General features: G+C 36.4%; 1 protein-coding gene across 9 annotated transcripts in view; it reads left to right on the top strand.

Annotated features, from left to right (window-relative positions):
* TENM1 (teneurin transmembrane protein 1) overlaps positions 1-20265 on the top strand; it is a 1007752-nt gene that overhangs the window by 279151 nt on the left and 708336 nt on the right. For all 9 annotated transcript variants that reach the window (XM_030497214.1, XM_030497216.1, XM_030497220.1 and 6 more), the window contains exon 2: positions 15329-15427. The gene's annotated coding sequence lies outside the window, so the exon portion shown is untranslated. The remainder of the gene's footprint in view (positions 1-15328; positions 15428-20265) is intronic.

Here is a 20265-nt window from a genome sequence, read left to right as displayed (position 1 = left end):
CTGTTACTGCAAGCTTTCCTGGCCCCTGCTCTGCAGCCTGGGCACCTCAGATCCTAATCCCCTGTCAGTCACCAAGGGACGTAAATGCCTTTGATGATCCTGAGCCAGTGCCAAAAGAATCAGATGGCCACAGGAAGAGTTCTTCGAAATTTGTCAGTGACTGGCATGCTAATAATATTAAAACACTTCATTATAAAACAATAACCAGAAGCCTTTAAGGTCCACCAAATTTTTACGGTTTTCCAGAAGTGTTCAAGTGTCAGACTGCTCTGTTTTGCCTGCTTTGGTCACATATACACAATTATGAAAGAAGAGAACATTCTTGTAGAAGTGTCAAAGGGGTGACCACACGGGTTTTTGAATAATAAGTACTTCCTTATGTGCAAAACTCTTAAGGCTCCAGCCTGCAGTTTTCATACCCTTTCTTTAAAGAGATGTGCTCGATATGTGCACAGCTGACTGCGGAGATATCTTATACCTCACTACTGTTACTTTAGCCCCTAACGTAAAAGATTTTCAATCAATTTTGATTTTGAAAGGGAGCACAGGAACAGGTTTCTTTAAATTCATTTTCTTCTGGTATGATTTTTTTTGTGATTTTTCTTTTTCCCCTTCTCCTTACCCCCAAATCCATCTTATATTTCACAGACGAGGAAACAGTGTGATGGTGTGTCACACCCCGTTACATCAGTCACATTGGCAGTCATTACTGACACAGCTTAATGCAGTCTGACTGATGTAGTCGGACATGATGTCTCTCACAGTACTGTGTCACCCTGAGAAATATGAAGAGACGCAGGTTTCAGAATAACACAGTTAAGGATTGTTTTAGAAAACAAATAGTAACTCATGGCATTGTTCACCCAAAACAAGTGGGTTCTTCTGGACAGAACAAGACTAGTGTGCTAAATTGATTTCCTTAGGGTAGATAATGTTTTTTTCATCCCACTTGAATGAACCTCATTTATAAAAGAGTTAACACAACTTTCTGCAATAGTAATTTCTCTTTCTGTTCCTCATCTAAAGCACAGTGACATACAGTTTAAAAAGTTATCTGGAGTATCTCCCTTTCTGGGGATACGCAGCTTGGGACCTCCTGAACGTGTCTGGTTTCGAGGAGCTGATCTGAGATATCTCATATTTGGCTCTCACAGGTTTAGATTGTCAAAGCAACTAGCTACAAGGGAATATATTTTAAATTCATGGAAATCTGGAAGGTACTGCAGTGTTGTGGTTTCTTTCAATGTTGGGTGTGTTCATTGATGGCATTTATGAATGTATTTTACTGTTCTGACATTTTAACTGCTGCAATTGAAATGGCTTGGTTGCAAACAAAGCTGGCATTCATCCTTCTTGATGTGTAGTCAGAGCAGGGATAATTTTTCTTATCATGAGAGGTAGAGTACAGATTTGAAGTGCTCAACTGGACCTGATAGTTTCCCAAGTTTATTTGATTTTAGTGATCCAAGGTTTAGCTTTAGCTTTCTTGACCTCTAGAACAGCCTATGCAATCTGAGGTGCAGCGAATTCAGTACCAGACTTCCCAGTTACTTCAGCAGGGCAAGGTCAGACGTGTGGAGCACACTTTAAGTATTGACTGAATTGAAATTGCTTGGAGAAAGTTGTCCAGCTTGTTAAAGGCACAACTGGATAAGACTTACTTGAAGTGTCTCTGAAGGATGTTGAATCTGTGCAAAACTACCTCATTTTGATCACCTAAGCAAATGAGAACTGAAATTCCACTGAAATGGAAAAAATACTGACCAGGAACAGTGAGAGGAACAGTTTGCTATACTGAAAAAAAAAAAACCAAAACAAAACCAACCACACACACCCCCCCAAAACACCCCAAAACCAAACAAAACAAAACCCCAAAATACCCAAACTAAACAAAAAATGTTTGCTGTTTTTGTTTTGTGTTTGACATTATCTCTTACTGATCTTATTGTTTTAAGCATGCTTAGATGTGTATTAGTAAGAATGTTTAGGTCATGTTAGTCTGTACAATGCCAAGTAGAATGTGGCCCTAAGTCTCGATCTGGGATTCATCCATAGCATTAAAATGAAAATAAATATTAATTTGGTTCTGGACTCATAAATTCTATCAGAGACATCATCAAGCTTACAGGCAAAGCTGTAATTATAACAGACCTTTAAATGAATGGTTTGGACATAAATGTGGCTATCAAAACTGCTTCAAAGTATAGAACTTAATCTATATTTCTGTCTCTATCTCCAGAAGTATTTTTTCATGTCTTTTAAAACTGCATTTCTGGCTTGATGATTTTTTCCCCTGAAAGTGAAAATAAATGCAAATAATCTGTGCTTAAAAAAGAAAATCTACAGGAAAACAAATGTATCTCTGTTTGCGTGTCTGTCACCAGCATTTTAATGATCACTTTCCAACTTTGCTGTCTCTGAAGTTAGATCCATTTCAGCTTCCTCAGCTTAATTTGCATTCACCATTATTTTGCTGTTTTGGGAAGTATTGGCTGAGAAAGCAGTAGAGCAGTTTTTATACCATATCTCTGGAAAATGTAAGAATGTGAGCTTTGGAGTTCCTCAGTACAGGGCTCCACTGATACCTCAGCACAAATATTAAGTCATTATAAAGGTGTCATTGCCTGGTGTATACACTATATGCTTCTGTTTAATCCTTCTGAAGGGAGCTATCCCATTTGTAATGATGGTAGTATGAAACTGAGCATGTCAAAGCTGATGGCTTGATGGTCTCCAGAGTGCTGGTTTGCTGCACATGTGCCTAAAACAGGACCAGCTTTCAGCCTGGGGAGTGGGACTTTCTACAGTAGGATTTTGTCTTCATTTCAGCCACACTTGTACTCTTCAACCAGCACCAGTAATGGTATGATCAAAGGTTATAACTCTGAGAAGTGAGCTGAACTCTTGAAAGAAAAGTTCCTATTTAGAGGTTGGTATCAGTAACAATAGTGAAAAACAGGGCAATTACAAAGCTTACGTGAAGAACAGTTTGCAAACAGAGGAGGTCAGAGCTGTCATTCATATTGAGCAACACTAACGTGAGAGGTACCAGTCTGTCATAGTGACTGGCATCTGGCCAGACATGGTTTCCTAATTTCATAGCTGTATCTCCTAAATCAGGGTAGCATAGGAGCTGCTAGACTGGCTATCCATCATCCAATGAAAATAGGCCTGGACGCCAGTTTAGTATTCTGCTTTGTGCCAGCCAGATAATACAGAGAGGCTGCAGCAACGGCCACAGTCACAAACACATTTGAATAATTACTGACAGAAGGTAAAGCACTTCTGCTTAAAGCAGGCTACAATTGAAGCACATGATGCTGTAATAGGGTAGCTGCTCAATTGGCACTACCCTGGGCATTCTTTGTTCTCAGATACCTAACCCAGGGCTCTGGCTCCCATCTCCTTAGTTCTTAGATAAACCCTGGGATCTAGATTCACTACAGGCAGTTGTTTATTGTCTTGCCATTGAGAGTCCATTACGCTTGTGGAAAAGCAAATGGGCTGTGTTATTTGACTGGCATCACAATTATACTCTAGTTATTAAATAATCTTTAGTGCTTAGTCATGTGGCAGGTGAAAAAAGCACTTTTTTTCCCTGATTGATTACACAGGGGTAGCATTTGAAATGCTTAACATGCTATGTAATTTTAGGTGAAAATTAATTAGCATGAATAGGCAAGGCACCCCATGGTGTCACTGTTTAGTCAGTTTTCTATGGAGAATCACACTTTAATAGGAAAAACAATCTTTTTTTTGTGTGTGTTCTCAAGACATAATAAACCCAACTGAATTAAAATTAGTAACTGATGTGTCACTGTATCATAAGTTTCCTTTCAGCAAGGAGGTGATTGTACTGTGCCATACGTTCCACTGCCATTAGTGAAGGAAAGGGGGCAGGGGGAAAGACTAGCAAAACCTAAGCAAAAAAACCTCAAACAAATGTTATCATTATCTTCCAGTGCAGGCACTGCCAACTCCTGCTTGGAAAAACTTCTTCTGAACCTGTTCATCCATGCTTTCCGATGAAAGTCTATGCCAATTTGTAAATATTGAAGAAATCTGTCCCTGCAACATAATTAGAATGGCCTGGATGGAAGTGAGAGCTGTCAGGGAGATTTTAAATGATTTCACTCCAGTGCTGTGGGACAACATCATGGTCATAGACAACATTCTCTAAATTAATGTTGTTAAGTTACTTAAAGAGAGAAACAAGAGACTGCTAAAAAAAAAATTAATGAGAGAAATTCTTTGGGAAATACAGTGACGGGAACAGATAGAGCAGTGGAGCCTGTGCATATGTTATATCTATTAAGATGGGGTTGGTCAGAAAGTTTAAAAGAATGATCTCAGTGTGATCTGATCAGATCTCCCCTTAAATGTGATCAGAGTTAATCTATCTTGGTGATTTAATGTAGCAAAATATTTGATATTAGTGTTGGTTGGCAGTAAATGCATAGAATGACAGGATGCACAGGCTTGTTTCATATATATCTGAAATTTTAGGAGATTTTATTCTACAGCTTTACTACTAAGCTTTATGTAGGAGTTCATGTTCAAGAAGACAGACCCATAGAAATTCATGCCATTAGAATAGCTGGCTATTGTGTTTACCAGTGTGTTGTCAACAGCATGTGGGAGCACACATGCTGTAATATTGTGCTTTGGGTTATTTGGCATGTTCTGAAATGAGCATTTGGAAGGGACAGGATCTGTGATTTGGGAAAAGACTGGGAGAAATAATATCAGTGATTTTATTCACTATTGCTTCAGCTAGACTCCTTCTTCCCCTAAATTTCTCTGAGTTGGAAAACTAGTGTCAGTAGCCAGAACCAAGCCTCCTGCCCACGCATTTGGCCAAAAATTTAGTGCTGCCAAGAATAGTCACCGCCTTTTTGCTTTTTTCCTTTCCCACAGAAAGCATCAAAGTGAAGCTCTTCTGTGTACACATAGCTAGATCAGAAGTGTTGAAACTGTATCTTAAGCATGTTTGAAGGGTTTTTGAGGTTTTTCTTGTTAATCTGAAACATTCTAAAAATAGAAAAAGACCTTATTGTAATCAGTTCCTTTTTTTTTTTTTTTCCCCGTTGTTAACAGAGAAATCAGTTCATTTAAGTGTGGGCTTCTATGACCATTGTTTTACATTTAAAGGCTCAGCCTTCCCTCTTTCCAGCCTGTTCTGATCCATTTGATGTTTTGGGGGGTTTTGTGAAGTGTGGCAGAGAAGGGCTGAATCTATTCTATCATTTCTCTTAAGGGTCAGAGACAAATAGAACCACCACACAGGAACATGCTGCTTATGGGGAGGTAATGTTATATGATACATAATATCATCAGAGATTTCACTTTTCTTTCTCTGCTCTTGGATAAATCCATGTAAGTTTCCTCTGCTAATACTGCTTTAAGAGATTGTAGGGGGTTTTTCCCATCACATCCACTGCAACTATGATTATGGGCTGTTCCATCTGCAAGGTTATCTTCAGTTATATTTAGCTTTAAACGTACCTGTAGTCTTTGCTGAATAACCAGATTGCTTGCACATAAAGATGAATGAATATACTTAAAGTCGTGAAGCCTATTCTCCACAATGACAAAAAATGACATTTCAAGCTGGTTACTCCATACATTAATGCTTGACGTTGTGTTCAATGACCTAATTCATAAATAATTGCTTAGAAATTACTTAGATTACACATAGGACACCAGAGGTGGCTTGGTTTTGTTTTATTTTTTGAAAATTACAGCACTGTATTTTAATATTGAATTTGTTCACTTTTATTTAAAAATAATTTGTCTCTTCTTGTTGAAAAGAACACACACCTTACTACTTGAGCTAAGTGCTTGAGGTGTGTGTCTGCAATCTTAAAAAATTATTTTCTTTCCTTGGATGAAAACTTCACAGTAGATATATGGTGTTACCAATCTGAGACAGGATAACATATTCTAAGAAGTGAATATAATGGTATTTTTTGGTGCAAATCACATCATTAATTTCTTGGCAGAAACGCAATTTCGATTTCTCTTTATTGTTTTCAGGGACAAGTATTTGTTTGATAAAAGTCTTGTAAAAGTATCCACCTTCCTGTTAGTAAAAGTGCTACACAGGATTGTTGCAAATGAGGCAGGTGAGAGGTGCCGACTTTGCCTTGTTTACTTTTCTCGCTGACAAGTATTTCTGTGTACAGATAATGTAGAACAACGAGACTGTATTTTCCTTAGGGGCATGAGTTTTTAAACACAGGGGAGAGAAAACATTCTAAGAAACGGGAAATGGTTTGGTCACGCCTCCATAAATTGATAGGGGAGACTCCAGGAAGTTCGTAGCACCTGAAGTAGCTTTTTTTCTTCTTTTTACTTTCGCTTGACTATGTTTGAAGCTGATGGTGCCCCTTTATATCTGCTGTCACTTGTGCTGCCAGGGAACAGACATGCACTTGTCCTTATTTCATGTGCTTGCCCAGTTATTGACTGCGATGAAGAGGATAGGCAGGCAAAAAGAATTGATTTGTAATGTTTCACATTTTTCTTACAGATGGAGGAGGGACAATTTCAAATTAAAGCAGCTTTTCTTCTGCAGAAAGCAGATATATGTTTGTATCACTTCAAATTTATATTAGACAATATTTCATCATTTAGAAGTGTCATGCTGCTACACTGAATAATGCAGCATGGGCTGACCTACTTTAATGTTGAAACACTGATTCACCTGTCAACATTTTTGAGCAAATGGAAATATTTGTTCTTGCCTTCAAACAGAAGTGCAAAACAGAGAACATGTTTGCAGGCATGAGTAAACCTCAGTGGACCAAGATGCATTTTCACTGTATATTGTAGCCTCCTAATTTCATCAAGACTACACTTCAGATAAAAATGGTAGACCAGAGAGCTGTGATCTGTAACATAAACAGTCATTACCATGTTTGGATATGTCACATTGGTGGTTAATACCTACTGCTGGTGTTGCATGAGTCCATATGATACATTCTATTATAAAGGTTAAATATACATGCATTCTGAAACTTCTGTTTCTATTCAACAATAACAGAACAAACAGTTCAGCTGTTGATCTAAAGGGCACATCTTTAAGTAGTCTATAAAAGGAGACAACATGTCCAAGCATTTGTTATGTAGGTGTTTTTATAGAGTACTCAATTTCTGTATTGAAAGAGCTCCCCAAATTTTTATTAGCCATCTGTTTATAGTAGGTGTGTATTTGGTGGTTTTTTTTTTTTCCATTTCACTGCCATTACTACTCTGGCAGCAAGAACAAGTTGAAAGTATGTCTTATCTCTTGAAAGATCTGCTTTCATTACATATGGTTCTCCCTGTTAAAATACAGACCAATTGCTCAAGCCACCTTAAGGAGAATGCACTTGTCCTGCTGCTACAGGAATGAGGCATGCAGGCACATTAACGGTAGCAGTAATAGTATCCATTGTTTGCTGGCTGGAGTACCAACCGTGGATATAAATTTTCAAATTATTGTTCTGGCTACAACTCCTTGGTAGTTCCATCCACTGCCACTTCATTTTGTAGAAAATGAAATATTCTTTGTAGGTAATGATTTATGTTTACCTTTTACTTGGGAGATATAATAATTAATGACAAATGTTTTCATGCTTTGCTGTTCTGAATTGCATGCCATATGTGTTGGCCTGACCTTTGAACAGTGTAATAGGTACTGCTTAAAAAAATATGGAATAGGGAGGATTATGCATAGCTTGTATACAGCAAAAGAAAAGTGGAGGAGATGAATCCACTTGGTTCCTGAAAGGCAGGTTCAGCTCTTGACACAAAGCTGTTCTAAGAAATGCTTTGATTCTGTCTGATCACAGGATTTGGTCAAATCACAGCTGGTTTCTCACATACAAGTTAAAACTCATCTCCTGTTTGTTCTTTCTTTGTTTTGTTTTGTGTTCAGTTGCTGCTGTCATCTCTTCTGGGACCTGTATTGCCTATCCATGGTGGGATGGGGGCTTCTTCTTTCTCCTTTCAGGCTCTGACTTGTTTGGTTTTTATTCTGAGTAAGGAATGAAGAGGCAGTCCTGCCTAAACTGCTCTCACAGCTGGTTGATATTCAAAGCTAATATGTTGATATTCAAAAGCTATGCTCTACCCTGTGAGAAATTAAGCCATGCCCTGTGCTGTGCATAGGACCTTAGGTATAAATGGAAAGGAATATCTGTGTTGCATGAAGGTACTGAAGCAGGGTTGATCTCAGCCATATAAGGCAGCTCTGGGATTAATTGTGTCTTTGAGATGAAACTTTTTGGAATTCCTCTCTTTAGTTTCATCCCATCATAATGAATGCAGATTCATTGTTCAAGGCTGTGAACAAGTACAAGTTAGTCCTCAATTCCTGCATGTTTATGTGCAGATTCTTTAGCTTTTTAGATATTAAAGTAATTAAGCAAAGTTGGTTCTCCCACAAAGAATGGAAGAAGGAAACTCAAAAGTAATTGTTTCAATAGTTTTTCTTATGTTTCGGACACAGATATTTTAAGGTACTACTCAAGAAAGCTTGTGAGATTTTTCTACCACCATCAAGTTAATTATTACCCATCTAAAATTCAGCTCAAATAATTGTCATCTCTGTTCCTCTCCCCTCTTTCTTTCTTTTTGACGAACATTTAAAACAGTTCTATTTCTACAGCTTTCAGATACGTAAGTTGTGGTATCAAGCATGTATTCTGAATTATCTGTCAGAATTAATGAGCAAGTTTACCCACAAGTGTGTCATTTTTCACTGTGTACAAAATAAGCAGGAAGGGCATATTTTAGTACCTAGGGGCTACTGTAGGTATAACATTATTTTGATGTATGGCACAGCCTCCTTAATAAGATCATTGCAGGAATATTTTGCATGTGGTAGGTGTGTAATATGCAGATGATATTTGTAGCTGACAGCAGCCATCACACTGATTCATACAAACATTTGCGCTGTAAATTTTTTCTGAGCAGCAGTCTCTCTTGCATATCTAAATATTATATTGTGTACATTTTCACCTATATTCCAGCAGTAGTGTGGGCTAGTTTCTTTTACCTTTTGGAATTGGTTTCCATACAGTGATATTGAGGAAAATATATTACTCAGTATGGATGGATGGTGCGTTAGGGCTCAGCCTTAGTTCTAGTTTAGATTTAAGGGTATATGACTTTCTGCTTAACATATTAGAATGCAGGACCTGAGTTTTGATGTTCAGATTAAATGCAGTGTTCCTAACACTGTGCTACAGGCTGTCCAGCTCAGACAGCTGCACACATAAACCATAGTTCAAGTAAAAGAACTGATGTAAAGTGCTTCAATCTGTGGGTGGTGAAGTGAAAGCAATTTCTAGAACCCTGTTTTTTTTTTTACCTAACCCTTGGTGCTTTTTGAAAATTAGTCTCTTTAAGAAGTTGCAGCTTGAGCTTTTGGCATCTCTCATTATTGTTGTTATTATCCAAAATCTTGACCTTGAGCTTGATGGACCTAGTATCACCCTTAGCTCAGACAGACTTGAATTTGAATAATGTCTTCTCCATGGTACCATTGAGAGTTTTCAGTTTTTGCATTGATCATCTCCCTGGTTTGCTTTCATTTCTCTTACACAAGGTGAATTGATCTGAACCGTGACTTAAACCTGAACTAAAGTTAAATCAATTTCATTTTACTTTGAAACAGAAATATTGTGGTGAGCTTTTGGTATTTATCATACAATCAGAGGAACACCAAAACACAGTAATAGAGATTTGCTTTGTAATGCAGTTACATATCTCTTCTATAAGGTCCCACAAAAATTGTTTCTTTGGGTTTTCAGGGGAATTTCATGTTGGCTCAGCAACCTCCTAACTTGCAACATGAGACCATGGGATTTTGCTCACTGCTGTCTGCAATGGCTGTCACCTCCAAAAAGATCTTGAAAGTTTTTTGGGTCTGTGGTTTTCTCCCCTAAATTCCTGAATTTCTGTTAGGATGATGTTTCCCTTCAGTCTCTTCTCTTAGTCCTGTAGAGCGCTTTATTTCTCAGAAACTTGAGCCCTAGGTTTAATTTTTTCTTTAATAGACTACCCCACTCTCACAGCTTTTTTGTGTCTAATGAAATATAACTTAGTAGTAAAACTGATTAAGTTGAAAATAGCAGTTTTTGTAATGAGGAAGGAGCATAAAAATGATTTGGGACTCAGATACTGATTAGATTTTAAAGGCGAAATCTAACTAATGAGATCTGCCAATTTGATAAGTGATATTTGGATGCAGTCTTAATGAAGACAAGCCCTTTTCTGAGCTAAAGGAATGTTAGGTTAATAGTGTTAATAATAAGTTATTTTCAGGATTTTGTTTACCTTGGAGAGTACATTAGTTACAGTGATGGTACCTGCATATTCTCTAGACCGGTCTTACCTTTTCCAGCAATTAAATTATGGCCCTAGGAGGCTGAATGATAAAACACTTATTAACTTCAGAGAGGTTAGGATTTTGCCCTGAAGCTTCATATTAATATGTGATATGTTGCTGGGCAGTGTATATAGAAAGAAGGTAATATGATGAAGTAAGGACTTTGAGAGCTGTTAAAGAGAAACCTGGAAACAGAAACAAAAGTGAACTTCCTTTCCTGATATAGCACAAGAAAGCTAAACGGTCATCCTAAACTGGAGGGTATTTTCCATCTTTCTTTAGTTCTTGCATTTCTGTGTGCTTTATCAAGCACATATATGATTGAACAGCCAGTTAGTCTGAAACTTGCTCTGCTTGGGGAATTCATTACTGGATGTCAATTATCAAACTGCCTGGATACCAAGTGCCTAACTTGCACCTCCTGAATGTTGGCTTCACAAGAAGGTGCAGGTCATCAGCCCAGTGTCAAGCCAAGTTTTCTTCAAAAACTTATGTGAGACTCTTCCTATTTATCTCTCTTATGCACTATAACTAAAAAGCTGCTGATGTAGTAGGTATTAAAGATTTTGTAAATCTTCAATCTTCTCTTTGGCTTATGATCAGTGTCTGAAGGTTAGTAGTGCCCAGCCTGAGTCATGCCTAGAGGCAGCTTGGGAGGTCTCCCATCTGAAATAACTGATGCACACTTTTTCATGTCATGCCTATAACTGGAAGTTTTCAGAAGAGCAGATGCTAATCTATGAATCATTTTCACTTTGACTCTCTTGGTCTGTTTTGTCTGTAGGAACGGTTTGAATTGCTAGTCCTTCCTGAAGAATACAGTGGGTAATGCTAAATGGGATTTTTGTGGGTTTGTACCTCTGTTTAATGTTTGATTTATCAGGTGACCCACCAGGTAGCAGACTTGTTAAGGCTACTGAAATTTCTGCATGATTTCCTTTGTGCTATAATATTTGTAAGACTATTGAGTGTCCAACCTATGACCCCACTTTGTGCTTTAAACTAAGACCTGCAGAAGTACAATAAAATAAAAATAAAAGTATGAAGCCAGTTTCATCAGATAGGGACTATACAGCAAGCCTTTCTCCTAGGATAAGACCTCATTTACTTTAATTTTACAGTCCCACTTAGTCCGGAACAAGCATCTAATTGACCGCACTGCCAGGGTGTTATAATGACAGCTGGCTCCTGAGACATTTTCAGATCTTTAAGAAGATGTAAATAGAAGCAAGATGATGACTCAACTGCAGAGTCAAAAAGAACCCTCTTTTAAATAACAGAAATGTAATATATGGCACTCTTCCTTCAAGGAGGACAGTAATCCTGCAGCAGTGTCAGCAAACACAGCTCTGTAGTCATCCTGTAGTTTAGTTGCCACAGCAACCTAGTCCTTCCTTGCAGGAAAGGAAGCAAAACATACTCCAAGAAACCTCAAGGTTTCCAGAACAATAACTCTGCAAAATTCAGATTTTCCTCTTCAAAAATGTTAATCAAACTGCTTTACAATATATATTGGAAAACCAAGGAAGTTAATGTAAAAATAATACACCTTACCTAGTAAACTGTGAAAGTTGTGAATGAAGAATTACTAGTTTAAAGCTAGGAAGTTAAAAGGGGAATTGTTCACACTGTGGGCTTTAGTTCGGATAGTTTTCTAGACTGTGGACTGACAAAGCGTGGGCGAATACACCTGACAGTTCCTGAGAACTCCTCCTTTGAGTTACTTGTGGACATAAGGCCATTTTTTCTCTCACTGCTGTGAACCTACATTTGTGCCTATAAAAAAGCATCCTCACTAGTGCTGGCCAAATTGTCCTCTGCCTTGTTTTGAAAGATACTTGAGCTTTGGATAAAAAACACTTAATGTGAAAATAAGTATTTTCTGTAGAGAATAACTGCTTATCATAATTTCCAAGATGTTTTCAACAATTTGTATTTCTGGGTTAATTTTTTTATTGTTTTGTTTCAATGAAAATGTGGCTTTTCCTGGAAAAAGAACCTATAGTACCCAACAGAAATGCTTTCTGATAACTTATGGATTTTTTTTTTTTTAATAAAGTATTATTAAACTTAAAAAAAATATTGTATTTGGCCTTTAAATGCATATAGAGGATATCTTTTACATCACCCAGGGTGCTGAATATGATCAGTTAACTTCCAATATGTATATGTAAGTCTATTGGCTATAAGACAGCCTTAGTATAATAAAAATAAGTTAATAATAAATATGCCTATTTCAAAATGAGGATATTGGCACAAGGAACATATTCTAGACAAGTAGGGGTACAACCATTAATACATTCTGATACCAAGGTACAAATTACACAGGAGAAATGGTCATGCTGGTAGAAGACTAAGGAAAACCTGGAGGCAAACAGCTATCGTCTTTCTTGATTACTTCTCTAAAAATTACTTTCATCTCTGCACAGTCAGTGAAGTTAAATTTGATCCTCTACTTTCGTAAAAGGTGTTTTACTTCCTGACTGAGGGCAAGTGGTGAAATTGAGGTGTGTAATTATATCTAAGAAAAATTCTATAATTGCACCTGTGATTATACAGTGTCATGTTTGGTGTAAGCTACCACTTTAATCAGTGGTAGTCCATACTTGGCAAATTTATAACCTATGTTGTTCTAAGTTCTTTAAGTTCCAATCTTCTATTTTTGAGCACAACCCTTTAAACATAGCATTTCCGATGGAGGATAAAAAGACAATATTGGTCAACCTTGTAGTGGAATTAGGCTATGTTTGGATTGTATTTCCTCCCATGTAACCAATGATAATATTTTCTAATACGTTCAAAATTATTTTCTCATACCACAAGAAAAAATACATCAAATTTTATTTTAAATTACTTCTTAAATGTTCATACTAAAACTACCAGTCATTTATTGTTTTTATGGAGAAATACTGGCCAACTCAGCAGCAATCACTTGAATTCCTTCCATTCCTCTGTTGTTCCCAAAATTCTAACTAGTCCAATTAACTGAAAACTAACTAAAGTATAACAAAGAATCTACCACTTCTGAACATGGTGAGATCTTGTAATTTTTAAATCTGATGAAAAATGCAAGAGTATTTTTATAAAAGTGAACTTTATCAGACTTGATTTGAAAAGAACTATGGTAAAAAATGGATAAAAACTGTAAACTACGTAGAGAGCAGCTGAGGGAGAATAACCCTGGCTATGTGATTAAACAGAAATATGAAATAGATGGAGGACTGAAAGGTCAATTGTAGAGAGAAATTACTAGCTCCACTAGCAGTTTCATGTCTTATAGATTGTTGCTCAGGTTAAAATGATATATATTCTATATATGTCTAAACTGACCTCTAGAAAATTGCATTGGAAATAGACCTGAGTGGAAAAATTGATTGGGGGGTGGTGGTTAAATGGAGGTGTTTGGAGGTTTGAAACAAAAAAAATCATAAATAATCACTTCAGACTTACGGAATTTGGCCTAAAAAATAATTTTAAAATTTGTTAATTTGTTAGCAGGAGTCAGGATTAGGTTGCTAAAGGCAACTGTGGTGCAAGTATCTTTCAGTCTTTGTTTTCTTTTAGCATCTCCGGTATCGTCTAAAGGTCTGTCCTACAGTCTCAGTAGGGAACGGTCTTGATAAAAGACCCATCGCTTTTTTAATATTGTTTTATGAAAGAGTATCCAGAAGAAGCAATCTCTTTTGGGCATCCACCCAGATGTTATTTCTCTGAATGAAATTTAATTGCTGTTCAATGGCAAGAAGAGGAGTATCATCTGGCAAAACAAGCAGGCAATATTTTATATTGTGGGACTGACTGAAAATAAGGGGAGGAAAAGGCGGTCCATACACCTGAGGTATTTCAATTGTTAGCAGTAGAGCACATGTTACAACTTGACATCTTGGTGAAAGCTTCATTATTTTTTTTGCCTGACAAATAAGCTTATCTAAGTTAAGATGACCAGTACAGACAGTTCCCACATTCTGTTTACTGAATTCATTTTCCCTATCAGTCTGTATGCTTTCTGGTGTAGATGAATCTCTATACTATTTTTTTCACCAAAATGGGGTGCCGAGTTGTTTTTTTCCTGATGCTTAGCTATGCTGGTTGTTAAATGAAACAGTGAATGATTGGTCTTCTTGAAATGGTTGGCCAGCTTTAAGACAATAATTCTTTGCAATGTTTTGCAGCTGCTCTGAATGTGTTTTTCACAGCATAAAAAATATTCTAATGCATAGGCAAAAAAAAAATTGTATATAATAATGCAAAATTTAAACAAAGGTTTTTTTTCTGTATAGAAGGGAATTGCAAAGTAGCCTGATCGACAGTTCCTAGACTGTTAATAACTACCTTTATTCATATTTCAGTATGTTGCAGCTTAGTTAATCTCTGTTGTATAAATATATTAATGTGAGAGAATCCTTTTTCCAAACAATATCTTGGCCTTCAAAATTTGTATAAACTGATGTTTCTTAAGCCCAAATCCAAATCTATTAATTAATGGACACAGTCACTACATAATGAAGAAGTAGAGAAGGGGACTTTGATGTTGCAGCTCCACTGGTGTAAATCACATTATAATAGATTGTCTGGTAGAACATAGAACAGATATTATTTTTATCTTGATATTCTCTTAGTGGGGAAAAAAAATCTGCTGTGGAATCTTTATAGTGTGCTTTGCTTTTACACATTGCTTCTCTATTCTTACTAAATATTTGTTATATTTAACTGTCATTAAAAGAAATCTTTAACATGAAGGGCAATCCAGAAGTAGAAGTTACTGCAGAATCTGAAGGGTCACAAATGTCATTAATGCTCTGATTAAACAGTGCTGTTTAATGTTGAAGTGATTGTATTAGAACAGTGACTTGCATTTACTTATAAAATGTCTGCTTTGAACACATCTGTTGTGTGTTGGAGCTCTGTTGCAATTCCAACTTAGTTTTTCGTCTGTCTTCTCCTTTCTAGCAGTATAGCTCTGTCACACTCTTCAGCTGAGCCTGTGGGAGATGAAGAGAGACTTCCTTGAGACTTCAGAAAGGGAAGAAGTTTGAAACTAATAATTAGGTGAGTTTGAAAGAAGCCACTACAGCAGCATTTTGCTATGAATCCCTTTGTCACAGGTATGGCATCTGATTAAAGTCTAGGAAAAATGTAGGTAATGACTAACAAAAAACCCCCTAGTGAATTATTAAAGATAAGTAATCAATGTTTTATTCCTTACAGGTGGATTTGTATTTATATTTGAATTTACATTTTTAAAAGTTACTTCTGAATAATAATTAATATGCAGATTATGTCTATCCATATAGCTGATTATGAGCAAAGAGTATCTGCTCAAAATTTGTTGTACGTAGACTGGGTTGCTCCTGTAGGGTCAATAAGTAAGTTTCTGTACATCAAATGAATGACTGTTCTTTCAGAACCAAAGCTGGTAACTGAAGATTCACTTTCCAGATTTTTTATATATATATATATATATATATATATATATATTTTTTTTTTTTTTTTTTTTTTTTTTTTTTTTTTTACATTCACTAGTGCTTTAGAATTCCTCTTAACTGACTTCTTAACTACAGGTGTATTAAAAATTGAGATGAGTGGCGTGAAGGCAGTCAAACTGAAATTCAGATTCAGCGCTTTAACTGAACATTCACAGGAACATTGCTTACGCTGTTTGGAAGTCTGCTGGAGATTCATTGCTGATAAAGTATACATATTTTGATTTTATTCTAAATTTCAAATACTGTTTTCCAAACAGTGAAGGTACCATAAAAGGATTGTTTTCTGACCCAATGTTAGTCAGTTCTACAGTTGACATTTCTTCCAGCCATTTTAGTAATAGCATATTCACATCTAGGCATTGCCCATCGCTCCTTGAGAGAGAATTCTTCACATTAGATGTTCTTCTGTCTGTCCACCCCCACAATCTGTTTTGGACTGGGACAGCCCTCTCTCATGAGAATCACAGTTTGTGCTTGGTGAATGGGCTGCTGTTTGTATTTTACCAGAAAAACAAACATACCAAAACCATTTACGTTACTTTCCCTGAAAGGTTCATCAGTGCTGCAAAATGCAGCTGCGTGTCTCTGCAAATTGACTTGATGCTGCAGGGAAAATCTTAGATTGTTTTCCAATTCCTAGAGTTTATTCTTGGGTAACAGGAATATTTGGTGTCCAGATTGTGACAGTGTTCGAGTTTTATTTAATTTTATTTTGGAACACATTTGATTTTACTGGGGAGGAAAAAAAAACAACATAGTGAAATAAATGAAGAAATGAAACTAGTGCTTCAGAGAAGTGTTTTTTCACATCTAGATTTATCTTCTAAAAGTGAAAGAGTTTGCTTCAGGGGAGAATTGAGTAGAACTATATTTCCTGTCATTTCTGTAACTTCTTCAAGAGTTGGTATATGGATGGAATAACAGACCTCAAATTACAGGGAGTGCTCCATTCAATAAAACCCATTAACTTACGGTAAAATTGCAGACAATTATCCTCCATGTTGACTTCATTCTTTTTCTCTGCACAGTTTGTCTTTCCCTCCTTTAGCTTCATTTTCTACACTCTCTTTGCTGCAAGTGTTTGCAAGGGTGGACTTCTGAGGAATAGAGTGAAAGAAACTAAAGGGCCTTTCATTCACTGGCTAATTGTTAGTGCCTGAAGCTGTATGTAATTTTGCATAGTTTATGGGAAGTTATGGCTGCCTTGCTACTTCATATTCAAATCAAAGCTGTGCTGTACCTATGGTTTGTATTAGATGTTGCTTTTTCATGTTTCAAGTGTGTATTAAGGCAGGTAGATGCGTGAGCAGAATACACCTGTCCAACAAGTGGAGCACCTCAACATAAAGAAAAATACATTATCATTTCTTCAGAAACAACTCTAGATAATGCTACTTGCATAACCACTTAATTTTCTGTGTCCTCTTCATCATTAACGGTGGCAAATATTACCTAATTTTTATTCCTTTTTTCCTGTATTCCTTCCCTTCACTTAACATGAAGATGGCTTTTCAATGTGAAATTCACTTTCTTAACCTCGTTGCCCAAGGTATCACAAACAGCGAAGGTTCTGAGAAAGGGATCAGCCTTACATTGCTGATGGAGATGGTTTGTCCCATCTTCTAGCAACATTTGACGTCAACAGATTTATTGGGAAGTTCATGACTCCCCTAGTAAAATGGTCCATGGTAGCAGAAAGACAGAGAAGTATATACGCACATCAGTTTTGGAGAACTAAGGTTCCTCTGAGTGTACAAGAGTAAAACAGTTGCTTTGATGCTGACTACAGGTGCTGACTACATAGCATACAAACTTTATGCTGCTGTCTTGGCAAGCGCCAGTTTTACTATTGTATTTTTTGTCCTCGTTTCCTTGCTAAACTTTCACTTCTTGTTAAGTAACATGTTAATGTGGTAAGCTCTGTCAGGCAAAGACTGATTTTATCTAGAGAAAAGATTGCATGTATGTATAGAACATGTGTCAACAGGAAAGCAAAATGCTTAAGAGGAATAAAGGCCTCCCCAGTGTTGTTGTGAAGCTCAAGGGGAAGCATAAATATAGGACCTGGAACACAGCCTGATAGAAAAGGAGGTGAGACTTGAAATAACCGAAGATGGCATTGAACACTGAGGAGATAAATAGGACAGCTACTATACTCCTAGGGCCAGAATGGAAAAACATAATCGGCATGATTCAATGGAGATGTGTATATATTGTGATAAGTTTATCAAGCAGTATTTTTATGTGCAACACTATTTAAGTAGTCTGCTGATACTTTGCAGTAAAACCAGTGGACGTAAAGCAGCTGGACTCTGCTCTATAAAACTGTACATATATTGAGTATCCCAGGCTCAAGCATACTGTCCCATTAACTTCCACATAAATGGTACCTAGACTTTTCGTTTATGAGCATATTAGAAATACTACAGACAAGAAGGATCAATCACAGTGTTGTTTTGCTCTGATCAATAGAAGACCTCTGTGACAATAAGCTGGGAAGTGGTTTTCCAGAACAGCTTACATGTCTAAAGAATAAAATACATTCCTACCTGTGGCAGTACTACTAACAGAGGATTTAATTCAACCCTTATTTTCCCTGTAGGGGAGCAGGGATGTTGCAGCCCTCTGAACTGACCCTCAGTGTTTACTTACTCATTAGAGTCCTATGAGTAAGCTGCGCTTTGATACAATGCACACAGTACACAGTTACAAATTCCTTTGACAGGCACTGTCTCTAGTTTCTTTAGTGAACAGCATTTTTGAGATCCCAATTCTGACTAAGCCCGTTGGCTGTAGCTCTTCTGTCTGTTATTATAAGCAATGTATGCTAAAGTAACAATGTTATAAAAGAATCAGAAGCCTCCTCAAATGGACAAATAGATAATTCTATTAATACATTTTAAATCTCTTAAGAGATATCAAATCAGTTATTTAAGTCTTGCCATGGGGTTTACATTAGACTTAATGGTTACGTTTTAGGGTGGACATACACAAACTATATATCTTTATCCGGGCATATACATGCACATATTTTAATCTTAGGAAAAAAACCTATTAGATTTGCAAAATGTCAACTTACATTTCAGGCCAATCTATGGAACATCTAGTTTATCAACAGATGTAATTTTAACAGTAGGGTTATACCGTAGTATTCAAAAGGCTGGAAAATTTGAGAAATTACAGAATAATAACTATTACTATGATTATTACAGCAGGTATTTAAAAAAATTTCTATTTGTCTGAGAAACAGCTGCACCTGGAGCTTTACTCTCCAAATAAAACTTTTTCTCTTTATTTTCAAACAGTTTTCAATTTTCTGCAGCATTGTGTATTTTTAATTAACTCTGAATTGTGATTATTTTCCCTGGATTCAAGTAGTAAAGGTTAAATGCAATTGTAGTGATGACTTTGCTCTCTCAAGAGGTGTTTCTAACATAGAAATAAACTTTTTTCCTTCTTAAAAAAAAAAAAACAAACAAAAAAACCCAACCAAAAACACAAAAAACAAAAAAAAAAAAACCAAAAACAAAAAAAAAAAAAACACAAAAAAAAAAAAAAAAAAATGAGGCTGTTATTTACCTGGGAGAGAAAAACTGATTGACTAACAGATGTCTTAAGCTAAAAGTCCTTGATGCTCTTCCACATTTTCAGTGGATGCTTTAGTTATTTAGAAGACAAGTACAGGAACACAGGCTTTTGAAACAAAATTTTATTCTAAACCCCTTTCAAATCCAGTCCCAATTTAATTCTCCTTATTTCTTCAGTAGGAAAATGTCATTAACCAAACACCTGAATTATGAAACAAGAAAAGCTCTCACATCATTGTCTCTCATTTTGTGAGTTTTGACTTTAAATGGGTTTGTTTCTTTAGCAAAATTATACTTCAGAAAAAGTTATAGATACATTTAATGACAATTTTGTACACAGCAAGTTCATTAATTTGAGGTACACAGACAAGATTTTTTTAATTAAGATATACCAACTTGTGCAGGACAGAGTATGGCATTATTTTTCCTGGCAATTTGTGAATGCCAGACTATGTTTTAAATCGATTACCAGTTCTTTGGAATCACATCTCCCTGAAGTTGAGCAGAAAATGTTCTGACATTGCTCATATGTTCTCTGATTTATTTACAGATCTCTAAAGAAAAACAGTGAATTGTTTATACACGTGAAATTTCTGATAATTTGGGGGGAATTAATTTTGGCCAAGTGAATGTCTCATTTCACATCCTCGAATGTCTATCTCAGTATCTCAATACTGGGGAAAAGTCTCTTAAGACCTGCTTGTTTTTTTCTACCTTCCTGGAAATGGAGGATTATCTGTCTATTAATGATGACGGACCTGTTTGTGAAACACCAAGAGATTTTTGTCTCCATTTATGCTCATGCTTCATGCTA

The sequence above is a fragment of the Strigops habroptila genome, chromosome 9, assembly GCF_004027225.2.
Source record: "Strigops habroptila isolate Jane chromosome 9, bStrHab1.2.pri, whole genome shotgun sequence".
NCBI classification, from domain to species: Eukaryota; Metazoa; Chordata; class Aves; order Psittaciformes; family Psittacidae; genus Strigops; species Strigops habroptila.
This window is presented reverse-complemented; position numbering and strand designations above follow the sequence as displayed.